Source organism: Oncorhynchus mykiss, unplaced genomic scaffold, assembly GCF_013265735.2.
Source record: "Oncorhynchus mykiss isolate Arlee unplaced genomic scaffold, USDA_OmykA_1.1 un_scaffold_578, whole genome shotgun sequence".
NCBI classification, from domain to species: Eukaryota; Metazoa; Chordata; class Actinopteri; order Salmoniformes; family Salmonidae; genus Oncorhynchus; species Oncorhynchus mykiss.
Window position 1 is genome coordinate 1 of NW_023494025.1, and position 20176 is coordinate 20176.

A 20176-nucleotide genomic window follows, 5' to 3' on the forward strand; every position below is an offset into this window, starting at 1 on the left:
CAAAAACGGCAACATTGATCCACAGGTCGGAGAGGTAGACAGCAAGGTTTAGACAAACCTCAACAGTTTCAAACCAAATGCTAGCCTTTTGGCATTGGGAAATATTGAATATTACAAAATGTTTCCGCCCGGATTCGAACCAGGGACCTTTCGCGTGTGAGGCAAACGTGATAACCACTACACTACGGAAACCAAACTTTTGGAAAACTAAGGGTGTGACTGACTTTCGCGTGTGAGGCGAACGTGATAACCAATACACTACTGAAACTAAAGTCTGAATAGCAAATACTGAGAAGTGCGAAGGACCAATTTGTTAAAATGTGTTTCCGCCCGGTCTCGAACCGGGGATCTTTCGCGTGTTAGGCGAACTTGATAACCACTACACTACGGAAACCCAATGAGTGGAGTACTAAGGGTGTGGGTGACTTTGGCTGGGTGGGACATTTATCGCTCTCAGAATCTAATGAAATCAGAAATTACTTAGTCAATTAATTAAACAATAAGGCTTGAGAAGCCGGGAATTATTGTGTGCAGCGGCTCTTGGAAGAGGCTTGGTGGTTCAAAACTTCTTCCATTTAAGAGTGATGGAAGCCACTGTGTTCTTGGGTACCTTCAATGCTGCAGAAATCACCAATCATTTGAATTTACCACAGGTGGACTCCAATCAAGTTGAAGAAACATCTCAAGGATGATCAATGGAAACAGGATGGACCTGAGCTCAATTTCCAGCCTCATAGCAAAGGGTCTGAAAATGTATGTAAATAAGGTATTTTTAAAATATTTTTTTCATTAATAAAAACGATATGTTATCGCTTTGTCATTATGTGGTATTGTGTGTAGATAGATTTTATTTTATTTCATCCATTTTAGTATAAGGCTGTAACGTAACAAAATGTGGAAAAATGTAAGGGGTCTGAAAACTTTCCGAATGCACTGTACCTATGCTGGCTAGCTTCTTTTCCTTTGCTAGCCAGCCAACTAAATCTATCACACAATCACATCAAGCAGCTGAAATGACAGAAAACGATCTACATTTTTGTTTGTTTTACCTTGGATTATATTGCCATTTCTTTGGATATATCCATTACAATGACCCTGATAAATGAATTTGCCTGGCTCAGAGAAGCTGTCAGTCTGGTCACATTCATACAGATCTCATGGTGGAGGTCCCCAAAAAAACAGCAACATTGATCCACAGGTCGGAGAGGTAGACAGCAAGGTTTAGACAAACCTCAACTGTTTCAAACCAAATGCTAGCCTCTGGGCATTGGGAAATATTGAATATTACCAAATGTTTCCGCCCGGTTTCGAACTGGGGACCTTTCGCGTGTGAGGCGAACGTGATAACCACTACACTACGGAAACCGAATGATTGGAAAACTAAGGGTGTCACTGACTTTCGCGTGTGAGGCGAACGTGATAACCAATACACTACTGAAACTAAAGTCTGAATAGCAAATACTGAGAAGTGCGAAGGACCAATTTGTTAAAATGTGTTTCCGCCCGGTCTCGAACCGGGGACCTTTCGCGTGTTAGGCGAACGTGATAACCACTTCACTACGGAAACCCAATGAGTGGAGTACTTAGGGTGTGGCTGACTTTGGCTGGGTGGGACATTTATCGCTCTCAGAACCTAATGAAATCAGAAATTACTTAGTCAATTAATTAAACAATAAGGCTTGAGAAGCCGGGAATTATTGTGTGCAGCGGCTCTTGGAAGAGGCTTGGTGGTTCAAAACTTCTTCCATTTAAGAGTGATGGAAGCCACTGTGTTCTTGGGTACCTTCAATGCTGCAGAAATGACCAATCATTTGAATTTACCACAGGTGGACTCCAATCAAGTTGAAGAAACATCTCAAGGATGATCAATGGAAACAGGATGGACCTGAGCTCAATTTCCAGCCTCATAGCAAAGGGTCTGAAAACTTACGTAAATAAGGTATTTTTAAAATATTTAATGGGTATTATGGCTCTTTCTGTGGAACTCAATTTGGGATATTATGTGAGGTAGACATGAGAAGCCGGGAATTATCGTGTGCAGCCGGAACTTGGAAGAGGCTTGGTGGTTCCAAACTTCTTCCATTTAAGAGTGATGGAAGCCACTGTGTTCTTGGGTACCTTCAATGCTGCAGAAATGACCAATCATTTGAATTTACCACAGGTGGACTCCAATCAAGTTGAAGAAACATCTCAAGGATGATCAATGGAAACAGGATGGACCTGAGCTCAATTTACAGCCTCATAGCAAAGGGTCTGAAAATGTATGTAAATAAGGTATTTTTAAAATATTTTTTTCATTAATAAAAACTATATGTTATCGCTTTGTCATTATGTGGTATTGTGTGTAGATAGATTTTATTTTATTTCATCCATTTTAGTATAAGGCTGTAACGTAACAAAATGTGGAAAAAAGTAAGGGGTCTGAAAACTTTCCGAATGCACTGTACCTATGCAGGCTAGCTTCTTTTCCTTTGCTAGCCAGCCAACTAAATCTATCACACAATCACATCAAGCAACTGAAATGACAGAAAACAATCTACATTTTTGTTTGTTTTACCTTGGATTATATTGCCATTTCTTTGGATATATCCATTACAATGACCCTGATAAATGAATTTGCCTGGCTCAGAGAAGCTGTCAGTCTGGTCACATTCATACAGATCTCATGGTGGAGGTCCCCAAAAAAACGGCAACATTGATCCACAGGTCGGAGAGGTAGACAGCAAGGTTTAGACAAACCTCAACTGTTTCAAACCAAATGCTAGCCTCTGGGCATTGGGAAATATTGAATATTACAAAATGTTTCCGCCCGGTTTCGAACCAGGGACCTTTCGCGTGTGAGGCGAACGTGATAACCACTACACTACGGAAACCAAATGATTGGAAAACTAAGGGTGTCACTGACTTTCGCGTGTGAGGCGAACGTGATAACCAATACACTACTGAAACTAAAGTCTGAATAGCAAATACTGAGAAGTGCGAAGGACCAATTTGTTAAAATGTGTTTCCGCCCTGTCTCGAACCGGGGACCTTTCGCGTGTTAGGCGAACGTGATAACCACTACACTACGGAAACCCATTGAGTGGAGTACTAAGGGTGTGGCTGACTTTGGCTGGGTGGGACATTTATCGCTCTCAGAACCTAATGAAATCAGAAATTACTTAGTCAATTAATTAAACAATAAGGCTTGAGAAGCCGGGAATTATTGTGTGCAGCGGCTCTTGGAAGAGGCTTGGTGGTTCAAAACTTATTCCATTTAAGAGTGATGGAAGCCACTGTGTTCTTGGGTACCTTCAATGCTGCAGAAATGACCAATCATTTGAATTTACCACAGGTGGACTCCAATCAAGTTGAAGAAACATCTCAAGGATGATCAATGGAAACAGGATGGACCTGAGCTCAATTTCCAGCCTCATAGCAAAGGGTCTGAAAACGTACGTAAATAAGGTATTTTTAAAATATTTAATGGGTATTATGGCTCTTTCTGTGGAACTCAATTTGGGATATTATGTGAGGTAGACATGAGAAGCCGGGAATTATCGTGTGCAGCCGGAACTTGGAAGAGGCTTGGTGGTTCCAAACTTCTTCTATTTAAGAGTGATGGAAGCCACTGTGTTCTTGGGTACCTTCAATGCTGCAGAAATGACCAATCATTTGAATTTACCACAGGTGGACTCCAATCAAGTTGAAGAAACATCTCAAGGATGATCAATGGAAACAGGATGGACCTGAGCTCAATTTCCAGCCTCATAGCAAAGGGTCTGAAAATGTATGTAAATAAGGTATTTTTAAAATATTTTTTTCATTAATAAAAACTATATGCTATCGCTTTGTCATTATGTGGTATTGTGTGTGGATAGATTTTATTTTATTTCATCCATTTTAGTATAAGGCTGTAACGTAACAAAATGTGGAAAAAAGTAAGGGGTCTGAAAACTTTCTGAATGCACTGTACCTATGCAGGCTAGCTTCTTTTCCTTTGCTAGCCAGCCAACTAAATCTATCACACAATCACATCAAGCAGCTGAAATGACAGAAAACGATCTACATTTTTGTTTGTTTTACCTTGGATTATATTGCCATTTCTTTGGATATATCCATTACAATGACCCTGATAAATGAATTTGCCTGGCTCAGAGAAGCTGTCAGTCTGGTCACATTCATACAGATCGCATGGTGGAGGTCCCCCAAAAAACGGCAACATTGATCCACAGGTCGGAGAGGTAGACAGCAAGGTTTAGACAAACCTCAACTGTTTCAAACCCAATGCTAGCCTCTGGGCATTGGGAGATATTGAATATTACAAAATGTTTCCGCCCGGTTTCGAACCAGAGACCTTTCGCTTGTGAGGCGAACGTGATAACCACTACACTACGGAAACCGAAAGATTGGAAGACTAAGGGTGTGACTGACTTTCGCGTGTGTGGCGAACGTGATAACCAATACACTACTGAAACTAAAGTCTGAATAGCAAATACTGAGAAGTGAGAAGGACCAATTTGTTAAAATGTGTTTCCGCCCGGTCTCGAACCGGTGACCTTTCGCGTGTTAGGCGAACTTGATAACCTCTACACTACGGAAACCCAATGAGTGGAAAACTAAGGGTGTGGCTGACTTTGGCTGGGTGGGACATTTATCGCTCTCAGAACCTAATGATATCAGAAATTACTTAGTCAATTAATTAAACAATAAGGCTTGAGAAGCCGGGAATTATTATGTGCAGCGGCTCTTGGAAGAGGCTTGGTGGTTCAAAACTTCTTCCATTTAAGAGTGATGGAAGCCACTGTGTTCTTGGGTACCTTCAATGCTGCAGAAATGACCAATCATTTGAATTTACCACAGGTGGACTCCAATCAAGTTGAAGAAACATCTCAAGGATGATCAATGGAAACAGGATGGACCTGAGCTCAATTTCCAGCCTCATAGCAAAGGGTCTGAAAATGTATGTAAATAAGGTATTTTTAAAATATTTTTTTCATTAATAAAAACTATATGTTATCGCTTTGTCATTATGTGGTATTGTGTGTAGATAGATTTTATTTTATTTCATCCATTTTAGTATAAGGCTGTAACGTAACAAAATGTGGAAAAAAGTAAGGGGTCTGAAAACTTTCCGAATGCACTGTACCTATGCAGGCTAGCTTCTTTTCCTTTGCTAGCTAGCCAACTAAATCTATCACACAATCACATCAAGCAGCTGAAATGACAGAAAACTATCTACATTTTTGTTTGTTTTACCTTGGATTATATTGCCATTTCTTTGGATATATCCATTACAATGACCCTGATAAATGAATTTGCCTGGCTCAGAGAAGCTGTCAGTCTGGTCACATTCATACAGATCGCATGGTGGAGGTCCCCAAAAAAACGGCAACATTGATCCACTGGTCGGAGAGGTAGACAGCAAGGTTTAGACAAACCTCAACTGTTTCAAACCAAATGCTAGCCTCTGGGCATTGGGAAATATTGAATATTACAAAATGTTTCCACCCGGTTTCGAACCGGGGACCTTTCGCGTGTGAGGCGAACGTGATAACCACTACACTACGGAAACCGAATGATTGGGAAACTAAGGGTGTGACTGACTTTCGCGTGTGAGGCGAACGTGATAACCAATACACTACTGAAACTAAAGTCTGAATAGCAAATACTGAGAAGTGCGAAGGACCAATCTGTTAAAATGTGTTTCCGCCCGGTCTCGAACCGGGGACCTTTCGCGTGTGAGGCGAACGTGATAACCACTACACTACGGAAACCGAATGATTGGAAAACTAAGGGTGTGGCTGACTTTGGCTGGGTGGGACATTTATCGCTCTCAGAACCTAATGAAATCAGAAATTACTTAGTCAATTAATTAAACAATAAGGCTTGAGAAGCTGGGAATTATTGTGTGCAGCGGCTCTTGGAAGAGGCTTGGTGGTTCAAAACTTCTTCCATTTAAGAGTGATGGAAGCCACTGTGTTCTTGGGTACCTTCAATGCTGCAGAAATGACCAATCATTTGAATTTACCACAGGTGGACTCCAATCAAGTTGAAGAAACATCTCAAGGATGATCAATGGAAACAGGATGGACCTGAGCTCAATTTCCAGCCTCATAGCAAAGGGTCTGAAAACTTACGTAAATAAGGTATTTTTAAAATATTTAATGGGTATTATGGCTCTTTCTGTGGAACTCAATTTGGGATATTATGTGAGGTAGACATGAGAAGCCGGGAATTATCGTGTGCAGCCGGAACTTGGAAGAGGCTTGGTGGTTCCAAACTTCTTCTATTTAAGAGTGATGGAAGCCACTGTGTTCTTGGGTACCTTCAATGCTGCAGAAATGACCAATCATTTGAATTTACCACAGGTGGACTCCAATCAAGTTGAAGAAACATCTCAAGGATGATCAATGGAAACAGGATGGACCTGAGCTCAATTTCCAGCCTCATAGCAAAGGGTCTGAAAATGTATGTAAATAAGGTATTTTTAAAATATTTTTTTCATTAATAAAAACTATATGCTATCGCTTTGTCATTATGTGGTATTGTGTGTAGATAGATTTTATTTTATTTCATCCATTTTAGTATAAGGCTGTAACTTAACAAAATGTGGAATAAAGTAAGGGGTCTGAAAACTTTCCGAATGCACTGTACCTATGCAGGCTAGCTTCTTTTCCTTTGCTAGCCAGCCAACTAAATCTATCACACAATCACATCAAGCAGCTGAAATGACAGAAAACGATCTACATTTTTGTTTGTTTTACCTTGGATTATATTGCCATTTCTTTGGATATATCCATTACAATGACCCTGATAAATGAATTTGCCTGGCTCAGAGAAGCTGTCAGTCTGGTCACATTCATACAGATCGCATGGTGGAGGTCCCCAAAAAAACGGCAACATTGATCCACTGGTCGGAGAGGTAGACAGCAAGGTTTAGACAAACCTCAACTGTTTCAAACCAAATGCTAGCCTCTGGGCATTGGGAAATATTGAATATTACAAAATGTTTCCACCCGGTTTCGAACCGGGGACCTTTCGCGTGTGAGGCGAACGTGATAACCACTACACTATGGAAACCTAATGATTGGAAAACTAAGGGTGTGACTGACTTTCGCGTGTGAGGCGAACGTGATAACCAATACACTACTGAAACTAAATTCTGAATAGCAAATACTGAGAAGTGCGAAGGACCAATCTGTTAAAATGTGTTTCCGCCCGGTCTCGAACCGGGGACCTTTCGCGTGTGAGGAGAACGTGATAACCACTACACTACGGAAACCGAATGATTGGAAAACTAAGGGTGTGACTGACTTTGGCTGGGTGGGACATTTATCGCTCTCAGAACCTAATGAAATCAGAAATTACTTAGTCAATTAATTAAACAATAAGGCTTTAGAAGCCGGGAATTATTGTGTGCAGCGGCTCTTGGAAGAGGCTTGGTGGTTCAAAACTTCTTCCATTTAAGAGTGATGGAAGCCACTGTGTTCTTGGGTACCTTCAATGCTGCAGAAATGACCAATCATTTGAATTTACCACAGGTGGACTCCAATCAAGTTGAAGAAACATCTCAAGGATGATCAATGGAAACAGGATGGACCTGAGCTCAATTTCCAGCCTCTTAGCAAAGGGTCTGAAAACTTACATAAATAAGGTATTTTTTAAATATTTAATGGGTATTATGGCTCTTTCTGTGGAACTCAATTTGGGATATTATGTGAGGTAGACATGAGAAGCCGGGAATTATCGTGTGCAGCCGGAACTTGGAAGAGGCTTGGTGGTTCCAAACTTCTTCTATTTAAGAGTGATGGAAGCCACTGTGTTCTTGGGTACCTTCAATGCTTCAGAAATGACCAATCATTTGAATTTACCACAGGTGGACTCCAATCAAGTTGAAGAAACATCTCAAGGATGATCAATGGAAACAGGATGGACCTGAGCTCAATTTCCAGCCTCATAGCAAAGGGTCTGAAAACTTAAGTAAATAAGGTATTTTTAAAATATTTAATGGGTATTATGGCTCTTTCTGTGGAACTCAATTTGGGATATTATGTGAGGTAGACATGAGAAGCCGGGAATTATCGTGTGCAGCCGGAACTTGGAAGAGGCTTGGTGGTTCCAAACTTCTTCTATTTAAGAGTGATGGAAGCCACTGTGTTCTTGGGTACCTTCAATGCTGCAGAAATGACCAATCATTTGAATTTACCACAGGTGGACTCCAATCAAGTTGAAGAAACATCTCAAGGATGATCAATGGAAACAGGATGGACCTGAGCTCAATTTCCAGTCTCATAGCAAAGGGTCTGAAAATGTATGTAAATAAGGTATTTTTAAAATATTTTTTTCATTAATAAAAACTATATGCTATCGCTTTGTCATTATGTGGTATTGTGTGTAGATAGATTTTATTTTATTTCATCCATTTTAGTATAAGGCTGTAACGTAACAAAATGTGGAAAAAAGTAAGGGGTCTGAAAACTTTCCGAATGCACTGTACCTATGCAGGCTTGCTTCTTTTCCTTTGCTAGCCAGCCAACTAAATCTATCACACAATCACATCAAGCAGCTGAAATGACAGAAAACAATCTACATTTTTGTTTGTTTTACCTTGGATTATATTGCCATTTCTTTGGATATATCCATTACAATGACCCTGATAAATGAATTTGCCTGGCTCAGAGAAGCTGTCAGTCTGGTCACATTCATACAGATCGCATGGTGGAGGTCCCCAAAAAAACGGCAACATTGATCCACTGGTCGGAGAGGTAGACAGCAAGGTTTAGACAAACCTCAACTGTTTCAAACCAAATGCTAGCCTCTGGGCATTGGGAAATATTGAATATTACAAAATGTTTCCACCCGGTTTCGAACCGGGGACCTTTCGCGTGTGAGGCGAGCGTGATAACCACTACACTACGGAAACCGAATGATTGGAAAACTAAGGGTGTGACTGACTTTCGCGTGTGAGGCGAACGTGATAACCAATACACTACTGAAACTAAAGTCTGAATAGCAAATACTGAGAAGTGCGAAGGACCAATCTGTTAAAATGTGTTTCCGCCCGGTCTCGAACCGGGGACCTTTCGCGTGTTAGCCGAACGTGATAACCAGTACACTACGGAAACCCAATGAGTAGAATACTACGGGTGTGGCTGACTTTGGCTGGGTGGGACATTTATCCCTCTCAGAACCTAATGAAATCAGAAATTACTTAGTCAATTAATTAAACAATACGGCTTGAGAAGGGTGGGTATTATGGCTCTTTCTGTGGAACTCAATTTGGGATATTATGTGAGGTAGACATGAGAAGCCGGGAATTATCGTGTGCAGCCGGAACTTGGAAGAGGCTTGGTGGTTCCAAACTTCTTCTATTTAAGAGTGATGGAAGCCACTGTGTTCTTGGGTACCTTCAATGCTGCAGAAATGACCAATCATTTGAATTTACCACAGGTGGACTCCAATCAAGTTGAAGAAACATCTCAAGGATGATCAATGGAAACAGGATGGACCTGAGCTCAATTTCCAGTCTCATAGCAAAGGGTCTGAAAATGTATGTAAATAAGGTATTTTTAAAATATTTTTTTCATTAATAAAAACTATATGCTATCGCTTTGTCATTATGTGGTATTGTGTGTAGATAGATTTTATTTTATTTCATCCATTTTAGTATAAGGCTGTAACGTAACAAAATGTGGAAAAAAGTAAGGGGTCTGAAAACTTTCCGAATGCACTGTACCTATGCAGGCTAGCTTCTTTTCCTTTGCTAGCCAGCCAACTAAATCTATCACACAATCACATCAAGCAGCTGAAATGACAGAAAACAATCTACATTTTTGTTTGTTTTACCTTGGATTATATTGCCATTTCTTTGGATATATCCATTACAATGACCCTGATAAATGAATTTGCCTGGCTCAGAGAAGCTGTCAGTCTGGTCACATTCATACAGATCGCATGGTGGAGGTCCCCAAAAAAACGGCAACATTGATCCACTGGTCGGAGAGGTAGACAGCAAGGTTTAGACAAACCTCAACTGTTTCAAACCAAATGCTAGCCTCTGGGCATTGGGAAATATTGAATATTACAAAATGTTTCCACCCGGTTTCGAACCAGGGACCTTTCGCGTGTGAGGCGAACGTGATAACCACTACACTACGGAAACCGAATGATTGGAAAACTAAGGGTGTGACTGACTTTCGCGTGTGAGGCGAACGTGATAACCAATACACTACTGAAACTAAAGTCTGAATAGCAAATACTGAGAAGTGCGAAGGACCAATCTGTTAAAATGTGTTTCCGCCCGGTCTCGAACCAGGGACCTGTCGCGCGTTAGCCGAACGTGATAACCAGTACACTACGGAAACCCAATGAGTAGAATACTACGGGTGTGGCTGACTTTGGCTGGGTGGGACATTTATCGCTCTCAGAACCTAATGAAATCAGAAATTACTTAGTCAATTAATTAAACAATAAGGCTTGAGAAGCCGGGAATTATTGTGTGCAGCGGCTCTTGGAAGAGGCTTGGTGGTTCAAAACTTCTTCCATTTAAGAGTGATGGAAGCCACTGTGTTCTTGGGTACCTTCAATGCTGCAGAAATGACCAATCATTTGAATTTACCACAGGTGGACTCCAATCAAGTTGAAGAAACATCTCAAGGATGATCAATGGAAACAGGATGGACCTGAGCTCAATTTCCAGCCTCATAGCAAAGGGTCTGAAAACTTACGTAAATAAGGTATTTTTAAAATATTTAATGGGTATTATGGCTCTTTCTGTGGAACTCAATTTGGGATATTATGTGAGGTAGACATGAGAAGCCGGGAATTATCGTGTGCAGCCGGAACTTGGAAGAGGCTTGGTGGTTCCAAACTTCTTCTATTTAAGAGTGATGGAAGCCACTGTGTTCTTGGGTACCTTCAATGCTGCAGAAATGACCAATCATTTGAATTTACCACAGGTGGACTACAATCAAGTTGAAGAAACATCTCAAGGATGATCAATGGAAACAGGATGGACCTGAGCTCAATTTCCAGTCTCATAGCAAAGGGTCTGAAAATCCATGTAAATAAGGTATTTTTAAAATATTTTTTTCATTAATAAAAACTATATGCTATCGCTTTGTCATTATGTGGTATTGTGTGTAGATAGATTTTATTTTATTTCATCCATTTTAGTATAAGGCTGTAACGTAACAAAATGTGGAAAAAAGTAAGGGGTCTGAAAACTTTCCGAATGCACTGTACCTATGCAGGCTAGCTTCTTTTCCTTTGCTAGCCAGCCAACTAAATCTATCACACAATCACATCAAGCAGCTGAAATGACAGAAAACAATCTACATTTTTGTTTGTTTTACCTTGGATTATATTGCCATTTCTTTGGATATATCCATTACAATGACCCTGATAAATGAATTTGCCTGGCTCAGAGAAGCTGTCAGTCTGGTCACATTCATACAGATCGCATGGTGGAGGTCCCCAAAAAAACGGCAACATTGATCCACTGGTCGGAGAGGTAGACAGCAAGGTTTAGACAAACCTCAACTGTTTCAAACCAAATGCTAGCCTCTGGGCATTGGGAAATATTGAATATTACAAAATGTTTCCACCCGGTTTCGAACCAGGGACCTTTCGCGTGTGAGGCGAACGTGACAACCACTACACTACAGAAACCGAATGATTGGTAAACTAAGGGTGTGACTGACTTTCGCGTGTGAGGCGAACGTGATAACCAATACACTACTGAAACTAAAGTCTGAATAGCAAATACTGAGAAGTGCGAAGGACCAATCTGTTAAAATGTGTTTCCGCCCGGTCTCGAACCGGGGACCTTTCACGTGTTAGCCGAACGTGATAACCAGTACACTACGGAAACCCAATGAGTAGAATACTACGGGTGTGGCTGACTTTGGCTGGGTGGGACATTTATCCCTCTCAGAACCTAATGAAATCAGAAATTACTTAGTCAATTAATTAAACAATACGGCTTGAGAAGGGTGGGTATTATGGCTCTTTCTGTGGAACTCAATTTGGGATATTATGTGAGGTAGACATGAGAAGCCGGGAATTATCGTGTGCAGCCGGAACTTGGAAGAGGCTTGGTGGTTCCAAACTTCTTCTATTTAAGAGTGATGGAAGCCACTGTGTTCTTGGGTACCTTCAATGCTGCAGAAATGACCAATCATTTGAATTTACCACAGGTGGACTCCAATCAAGTTGAAGAAACATCTCAAGGATGATCAATGGAAACAGGATGGACCTGAGCTCAATTTCCAGCCTCATAGCAAAGGGTCTGAAAACTTACGTAAATAAGGTATTTTTAAAATATTTAATGGGTATTATGGCTCTTTCTGTGGAACTCAATTTGGGATATTATGTGAGGTAGACATGAGAAGCCGGGAATTATCGTGTGCAGCCGGAACTTGGAAGAGGCTTGGTGGTTCCAAACTTCTTCTATTTAAGAGTGATGGAAGCCACTGTGTTCTTGGGTACCTTCAATGCTGCAGAAATGACCAATCATTTGAATTTACCACAGGTGGACTCCAATCAAGTTGAAGAAACATCTCAAGGATGATCAATGGAAACAGGATGGACCTGAGCTCAATTTCCAGTCTCATAGCAAAGGGTCTGAAAATGTATGTAAATAAGGTATTTTTAAAATATTTTTTTCATTAATAAAAACTATATGCTATCGCTTTGTCATTATGTGGTATTGTGTGTAGATAGATTTTATTTTATTTCATCCATTTTAGTATAAGGCTGTAACGTAACAAAATGTGGAAAAAAGTAAGGGGTCTGAAAACTTTCCGAATGCACTGTACCTATGCAGGCTAGCTTCTTTTCCTTTGCTAGCCAGCCAACTAAATCTATCACACAATCACATCAAGCAGCTGAAATGACAGAAAACGATCTACATTTTTGTTTGTTTTACCTTGGATTATATTGCCATTTCTTTGGATATATCCATTACAATGACCCTGATAAATGAATTTGCCTGGCTCAGAGAAGCTGTCAGTCTGGTCACATTCATACAGATCGCATGGTGGAGGTCCCCAAAAAAACGGCAACATTGATCCACTGGTCGGAGAGGTAGACAGCAAGGTTTAGACAAACCTCAACTGTTTCAAACCAAATGCTAGCCTCTGGGCATTGGGAAATATTGAATATTACAAAATGTTTCCACCCGGTTTCGAACCAGGGACCTTTCGCGTGTGAGGCGAACGTGACAACCACTACACTACAGAAACCGAATGATTGGTAAACTAAGGGTGTGACTGACTTTCGCGTGTGAGGCGAACGTGATAACCAATACACTACTGAAACTAAAGTCTGAATAGCAAATACTGAGAAGTGCGAAGGACCAATCTGTTAAACTGTGTTTCCGCCCGGTCTCGAACCGGGGACCTTTCGCGTGTTAGCCGAACGTGATAACCAGTACACTACGGAAACCCAATGAGTAGAATACTACGGGTGTGGCTGACTTTGGCTGGGTGGGACATTTATCCCTCTCAGAACCTAATGAAATCAGAAATTACTTAGTCAATTAATTAAACAATACGGCTTGAGAAGGGTGGGTATTATGGCTCTTTCTGTGGAACTCAATTTGGGATATTATGTGAGGTAGACATGAGAAGCCGGGAATTATCGTGTGCAGCCGGAACTTGGAAGAGGCTTGGTGGTTCCAAACTTCTTCTATTTAAGAGTGATGGAAGCCACTGTGTTCTTGGGTACCTTCAATGCTGCAGAAATGACCAATCATTTGAATTTACCACAGGTGGACTCCAATCAAGTTGAAGAAACATCTCAAGGATGATCAATGGAAACAGGATGGACCTGAGCTCAATTTCCAGTCTCATAGCAAAGGGTCTGAAAATGTATGTAAATAAGGTATTTTTAAAATATTTTTTTCATTAATAAAAACTATATGCTATCGCTTTGTCATTATGTGGTATTGTGTGTAGATAGATTTTATTTTATTTCATCCATTTTAGTATAAGGCTGTAACGTAACAAAATGTGGAAAAAAGTAAGGGGTCTGAAAACTTTCCGAATGCACTGTACCTATGCAGGCTAGCTTCTTTTCCTTTGCTAGCCAGCCAACTAAATCTATCACACAATCACATCAAGCAGCTGAAATGACAGAAAACAATCTACATTTTTGTTTGTTTTACCTTGGATTATATTGCCATTTCTTTGGATATATCCATTACAATGACCCTGATAAATGAATTTGCCTGGCTCAGAGAAGCTGTCAGTCTGGTCACATTCATACAGATCGCATGGTGGAGGTCCCCAAAAAAACGGCAACATTGATCCACTGGTCGGAGAGGTAGACAGCAAGGTTTAGACAAACCTCAACTGTTTCAAACCAAATGCTAGCCTCTGGGCATTGGGAAATATTGAATATTACAAAATGTTTCCACCCGGTTTCGAACCAGGGACCTTTCGCGTGTGAGGCGAACGTGACAACCACTACACTACAGAAACCGAATGATTGGTAAACTAAGGGTGTGACTGACTTTCGCGTGTGAGGCGAACGTGATAACCAATACACTACTGAAACTAAAGTCTGAATAGCAAATACTGAGAAGTGCGAAGGACCAATCTGTTAAAATGTGTTTCCGCCCGGTCTCGAACCGGGGACCTTTCGCGTGTTAGCCGAACATGATAACCAGTACACTACGGAAACCCAATGAGTAGAATACTACGGGTGTGGCTGACTTTGGCTGGGTGGGACATTTATCCCTCTCAGAACCTAATGAAATCAGAAATTACTTAGTCAATTAATTAAACAATACGGCTTGAGAAGGGTGGGTATTATGGCTCTTTCTGTGGAACTCAATTTGGGATATTATGTGAGGTAGACATGAGAAGCCGGGAATTATCGTGTGCAGCCGGAACTTGGAAGAGGCTTGGTGGTTCCAAACTTCTTCTATTTAAGAGTGATGGAAGCCACTGTGTTCTTGGGTACCTTCAATGCTGCAGAAATGACCAATCATTTGAATTTACCACAGGTGGACTCCAATCAAGTTGAAGAAACATCTCAAGGATGATCAATGGAAACAGGATGGACCTGAGCTCAATTTCCAGCCTCATAGCAAAGGGTCTGAAAACTTACGTAAATAAGGTATTTTTAAAATATTTAATGGGTATTATGGCTCTTTCTGTGGAACTCAATTTGGGATATTATGTGAGGTAGACATGAGAAGCCGGGAATTATCGTGTGCAGCCGGAACTTGGAAGAGGCTTGGTGGTTCCAAACTTCTTCTATTTAAGAGTGATGGAAGCCACTGTGTTCTTGGGTACCTTCAATGCTGCAGAAATGACCAATCATTTGAATTTACCACAGGTGGACTCCAATCAAGTTGAAGAAACATCTCAAGGATGATCAATGGAAACAGGATGGACCTGAGCTCAATTTCCAGTCTCATAGCAAAGGGTCTGAAAATGTATGTAAATAAGGTATTTTTAAAATATTTTTTTCATTAATAAAAACTATATGCTATCGCTTTGTCATTATGTGGTATTGTGTGTAGATAGATTTTATTTTATTTCATCCATTTTAGTATAAGGCTGTAACGTAACAAAATGTGGAAAAAAGTAAGGGGTCTGAAAACTTTCCGAATGCACTGTACCTATGCAGGCTAGCTTCTTTTCCTTTGCTAGCCAGCCAACTAAATCTATCACACAATCACATCAAGCAGCTGAAATGACAGTAAACAATCTACATTTTTGTTTGTTTTACCTTGGATTATATTGCCATTTCTTTGGATATATCCATTACAATGACCCTGATAAATGAATTTGCCTGGCTCAGAGAAGCTGTCAGTCTGGTCACATTCATACAGATCGCATGGTGGAGGTCCCCAAAAAAACGGCAACATTGATCCACTGGTCGGAGAGGTAGACAGCAAGGTTTAGACAAACCTCAACTGTTTCAAACCAAATGCTAGCCTCTGGGCATTGGGAAATATTGAATATTACAAAATGTTTCCACCCGGTTTCGAACCAGGGACCTTTCGCGTGTGAGGCGAACGTGACAACCACTACACTACAGAAACCGAATGATTGGTAAACTAAGGGTGTGACTGACTTTCGCGTGTGAGGCGAACGTGATAACCAATACACTACTGAAACTAAAGTCTGAATAGCAAATACTGAGAAGTGCGAAGGACCAATCTGTTAAAATGTGTTTCCGCCCGGTCTCGAACCGGGGACCTTTCGCGTGTTAGCCGAACGTGATAACCAGTACACTACGGAAACCCAATGAGTAGAATACTACGGGTGTGGCTGACTTTGGCTGGGTGGGACATTTATCCCTCTCAGAACCTAATGAAATCAGAAATTACTTAGTCAATTAATTAAACAATACGGCTTGAGAAGGGTGGGTATTATGGCTCTTTCTGTGGAACTCAATTTGGGATATTATGTGAGGTAGACATGAGAAGCCGGGAATTATCGTGTGCAGCCGGAACTTGGAAGAGGCTTGGTGGTTCCAAACTTCTTCTATTTAAGAGTGATGGAAGCCACTGTGTTCTTGGGTACCTTCAATGCTGCAGAAATGACCAATCATTTGAATTTACCACAGGTGGACTCCAATCAAGTTGAAGAAACATCTCAAGGATGATCAATGGAAACAGGATGGACCTGAGCTCAATTTCCAGTCTCATAGCAAAGGGTCTGAAAATGTATGTAAATAAGGTATTTTTAAAATATTTTTTTCATTAATAAAAACTATATGCTATCGCTTTGTCATTATGTGGTATTGTGTGTAGATAGATTTTATTTTATTTCATCCATTTTAGTATAAGGCTGTAACGTAACAAAATGTGGAAAAAAGTAAGGGGTCTGAAAACTTTCCGAATGCACTGTACCTATGCAGGCTAGCTTCTTTTCCTTTGCTAGCCAGCCAACTAAATCTATCACACAATCACATCAAGCAGCTGAAATGACAGAAAACAATCTACATTTTTGTTTGTTTTACCTTGGATTATATTGCCATTTCTTTGGATATATCCATTACAATGACCCTGATAAATGAATTTGCCTGGCTCAGAGAAGCTGTCAGTCTGGTCACATTCATACAGATCGCATGGTGGAGGTCCCCAAAAAAACGGCAACATTGATCCACTGGTCGGAGAGGTAGACAGCAAGGTTTAGACAAACCTCAACTGTTTCAAACCAAATGCTAGCCTCTGGGCATTGGGAAATATTGAATATTACAAAATGTTTCCACCCGGTTTCGAACCGGGGACCTTTCGCGTGTGAGGCAAACGTGATAACCACTACACTACGGAAACCGAATGATTGGAAAACTAAGGGTGTGACTGACTTTCGCGTGTGAGGCGAACGTGATAACCAATACACTACTGAAACTAAAGTCTGAATAGCAAATACTGAGAAGTGCGAAGGACCAATCTGTTAAAATGTGTTTCCGCCCGGTCTCGAACCGGGGACCTTTCGCGTGTGAGGCGAACGTGATAACCACTACACTACGGAAACCAAATGATTGGAAAACTAAGGGTGTGACTGACTTTGGCTGGGTGGGACATTTATCGCTCTCAGAACCTAATGAAATCAGAAATTACTTAGTCAATTAATTAAACAATAAGGCTTGAGAAGCCGGGAATTATTGTGTGCAGCGGCTCTTGGAAGAGGCTTGGTGGTTCAAAACTTCTTCCATTTAAGAGTGATGGAAGCCACTGTGTTCTTGGGTACCTTCAATGCTGCAGAAATGACCAATCATTTGAATTTACCACAGGTGGACTCCAATCAAGTTGAAGAAACATCTCAAGGATGATCAATGGAAACAGGATGGACCTGAGCTCAATTTCCAGCCTCATAGCAAAGGGTCTGAAAAGTTACGTAAATAAGGTATTTTTAAAATATTTAATGGGTATTATGGCTCTTTCTGTGGAACTCAATTTGGGATATTATGTGAGGTAGACATGAGAAGCCGGGAATTATCGTGTGCAGCCGGAACTTGGACGAGGCTTGGTGGTTCCAAACTTCTTCTATTTAAGAGTGATGGAAGCCACTGTGTTCTTGGGTACCTTCAATGCTGCAGAAATGACCAATCATTTGAATTTACCACAGGTGGACTCCAATCAAGTTGAAGAAACATCTCAAGGATGATCAATGGAAACAGGATGGACCTGAGCTCAATTTCCAGCCTCATAGCAAAGGGTCTGAAAACTTACATAAATAAGGTATTTTTTAAATATTTAATGGGTATTATGGCTCTTTCTGTGGAACTCAATTTGGGATATTATGTGAGGTAGACATGAGAAGCCGGGAATTATCGTGTGCAGCCGGAACTTGGAAGAGGCTTGGTGGTTCCAAACTTCTTCTATTTAAGAGTGATGGAAGCCACTGTGTTCTTGGGTACCTTCAATGCTTCAGAAATGACCAATCATTTGAATTTACCACAGGTGGACTCCAATCAAGTTGAAGAAACATCTCAAGGATGATCAATGGAAACAGGATGGACCTGAGCTCAATTTCCAGCCTCATAGCAAAGGGTCTGAAAACTTAAGTAAATAAGGTATTTTTAAAATATTTAATGGGTATTATGGCTCTTTCTGTGGAACTCAATTTGGGATATTATGTGAGGTAGACATGAGAAGCCGGGAATTATCGTGTGCAGCCGGAACTTGGAAGAGGCTTGGTGGTTCCAAACTTCTTCTATTTAAGAGTGATGGAAGCCACTGTGTTCTTGGGTACCTTCAATGCTGCAGAAATGACCAATCATTTGAATTTACCACAGGTGGACTCCAATCAAGTTGAAGAAACATCTCAAGGATGATCAATGGAAACAGGATGGACCTGAGCTCAATTTCCAGTCTCATAGCAAAGGGTCTGAAAATGTATGTAAATAAGGTATTTTTAAAATATTTTTTTCATTAATAAAAACTATATGCTATCGCTTTGTCATTATGTGGTATTGTGTGTAGATAGATTTTATTTTATTTCATCCATTTTAGTATAAGGCTGTAACGTAACAAAATGTGGAAAAAAGTAAGGGGTCTGAAAACTTTCCGAATGCACTGTACCTATGCAGGCTTGCTTCTTTTCCTTTGCTAGCCAGCCAACTAAATCTATCACACAATCACATCAAGCAGCTGAAATGACAGAAAACAATCTACATTTTTGTTTGTTTTACCTTGGATTATATTGCCATTTCTTTGGATATATCCATTACAATGACCCTGATAAATGAATTTGCCTGGCTCAGAGAAGCTGTCAGTCTGGTCACATTCATACAGATCGCATGGTGGAGGTCCCCAAAAAAACGGCAACATTGATCCACTGGTCGGAGAGGTAGACAGCAAGGTTTAGACAAACCTCAACTGTTTCAAACCAAATGCTAGCCTCTGGGCATTGGGAAATATTGAATATTACAAAATGTTTCCACCCGGTTTCGAACCGGGGACCTTTCGCGTGTGAGGCGAGCGTGATAACCACTACACTACGGAAACCGAATGATTGGAAAACTAAGGGTGTGACTGACTTTCGCGTGTGAGGCGAACGTGATAACCAATACACTACTGAAACTAAAGTCTGAATAGCAAATACTGAGAAGTGCGAAGGACCAATCTGTTAAAATGTGTTTCCGCCCGGTCTCGAACCGGGGACCTTTCGCGTGTTAGCCGAACGTGATAACCAGTACACTACGGAAACCCAATGAGTAGAATACTACGGGTGTGGCTGACTTTGGCTGGGTGGGACATTTATCCCTCTCAGAACCTAATGAAATCAGAAATTACTTAGTCAATTAATTAAACAATACGGCTTGAGAAGGGTGGGTATTATGGCTCTTTCTGTGGAACTCAATTTGGGATATTATGTGAGGTAGACATGAGAAGCCGGGAATTATCGTGTGCAGCCGGAACTTGGAAGAGGCTTGGTGGTTCCAAACTTCTTCTATTTAAGAGTGATGGAAGCCACTGTGTTCTTGGGTACCTTCAATGCTGCAGAAATGACCAATCATTTGAATTTACCACAGGTGGACTCCAATCAAGTTGAAGAAACATCTCAAGGATGATCAATGGAAACAGGATGGACCTGAGCTCAATTTCCAGTCTCATAGCAAAGGGTCTGAAAATGTATGTAAATAAGGTATTTTTAAAATATTTTTTTCATTAATAAAAACTATATGCTATCGCTTTGTCATTATGTGGTATTGTGTGTAGATAGAT

General features: G+C 40.7%; 13 non-coding genes across 13 annotated transcripts; all 13 read right to left on the reverse strand.

Annotated features, from left to right (window-relative positions):
- Positions 1 to 119: 119 nt before the first annotated feature.
- On the reverse strand, positions 120 to 192 carry trnav-cac. The gene has a single exon. It is a non-coding gene; the product is annotated as a tRNA-Val (tRNA).
- Positions 193 to 321: 129 nt separating this feature from the next.
- trnav-aac lies at positions 322 to 394 on the reverse strand. The gene has a single exon. It is a non-coding gene; the product is annotated as a tRNA-Val (tRNA).
- Positions 395 to 1292: 898 nt separating this feature from the next.
- On the reverse strand, positions 1293 to 1365 carry trnav-cac. The gene has a single exon. It is a non-coding gene; the product is annotated as a tRNA-Val (tRNA).
- Positions 1366 to 1494: 129 nt separating this feature from the next.
- trnav-aac lies at positions 1495 to 1567 on the reverse strand. Its single transcript has one exon. It is a non-coding gene; the product is annotated as a tRNA-Val (tRNA).
- Positions 1568 to 2800: 1233 nt separating this feature from the next.
- trnav-cac lies at positions 2801 to 2873 on the reverse strand. Its single transcript has one exon. It is a non-coding gene; the product is annotated as a tRNA-Val (tRNA).
- Positions 2874 to 3002: 129 nt separating this feature from the next.
- On the reverse strand, positions 3003 to 3075 carry trnav-aac. The gene has a single exon. It is a non-coding gene; the product is annotated as a tRNA-Val (tRNA).
- A 1233-nt stretch (positions 3076 to 4308) lies between these two features.
- On the reverse strand, positions 4309 to 4381 carry trnav-cac. The gene has a single exon. It is a non-coding gene; the product is annotated as a tRNA-Val (tRNA).
- A 1100-nt stretch (positions 4382 to 5481) lies between these two features.
- On the reverse strand, positions 5482 to 5554 carry trnav-cac. Its single transcript has one exon. It is a non-coding gene; the product is annotated as a tRNA-Val (tRNA).
- Positions 5555 to 5683: 129 nt separating this feature from the next.
- Positions 5684 to 5756, reverse strand: trnav-cac. Its single transcript has one exon. It is a non-coding gene; the product is annotated as a tRNA-Val (tRNA).
- Positions 5757 to 6989: 1233 nt separating this feature from the next.
- trnav-cac lies at positions 6990 to 7062 on the reverse strand. Its single transcript has one exon. It is a non-coding gene; the product is annotated as a tRNA-Val (tRNA).
- Positions 7063 to 10071: 3009 nt separating this feature from the next.
- Positions 10072 to 10144, reverse strand: trnav-cac. The gene has a single exon. It is a non-coding gene; the product is annotated as a tRNA-Val (tRNA).
- A 7061-nt stretch (positions 10145 to 17205) lies between these two features.
- On the reverse strand, positions 17206 to 17278 carry trnav-cac. Its single transcript has one exon. It is a non-coding gene; the product is annotated as a tRNA-Val (tRNA).
- Positions 17279 to 17407: 129 nt separating this feature from the next.
- trnav-cac lies at positions 17408 to 17480 on the reverse strand. The gene has a single exon. It is a non-coding gene; the product is annotated as a tRNA-Val (tRNA).
- Positions 17481 to 20176: the final 2696 nt, after the last annotated feature.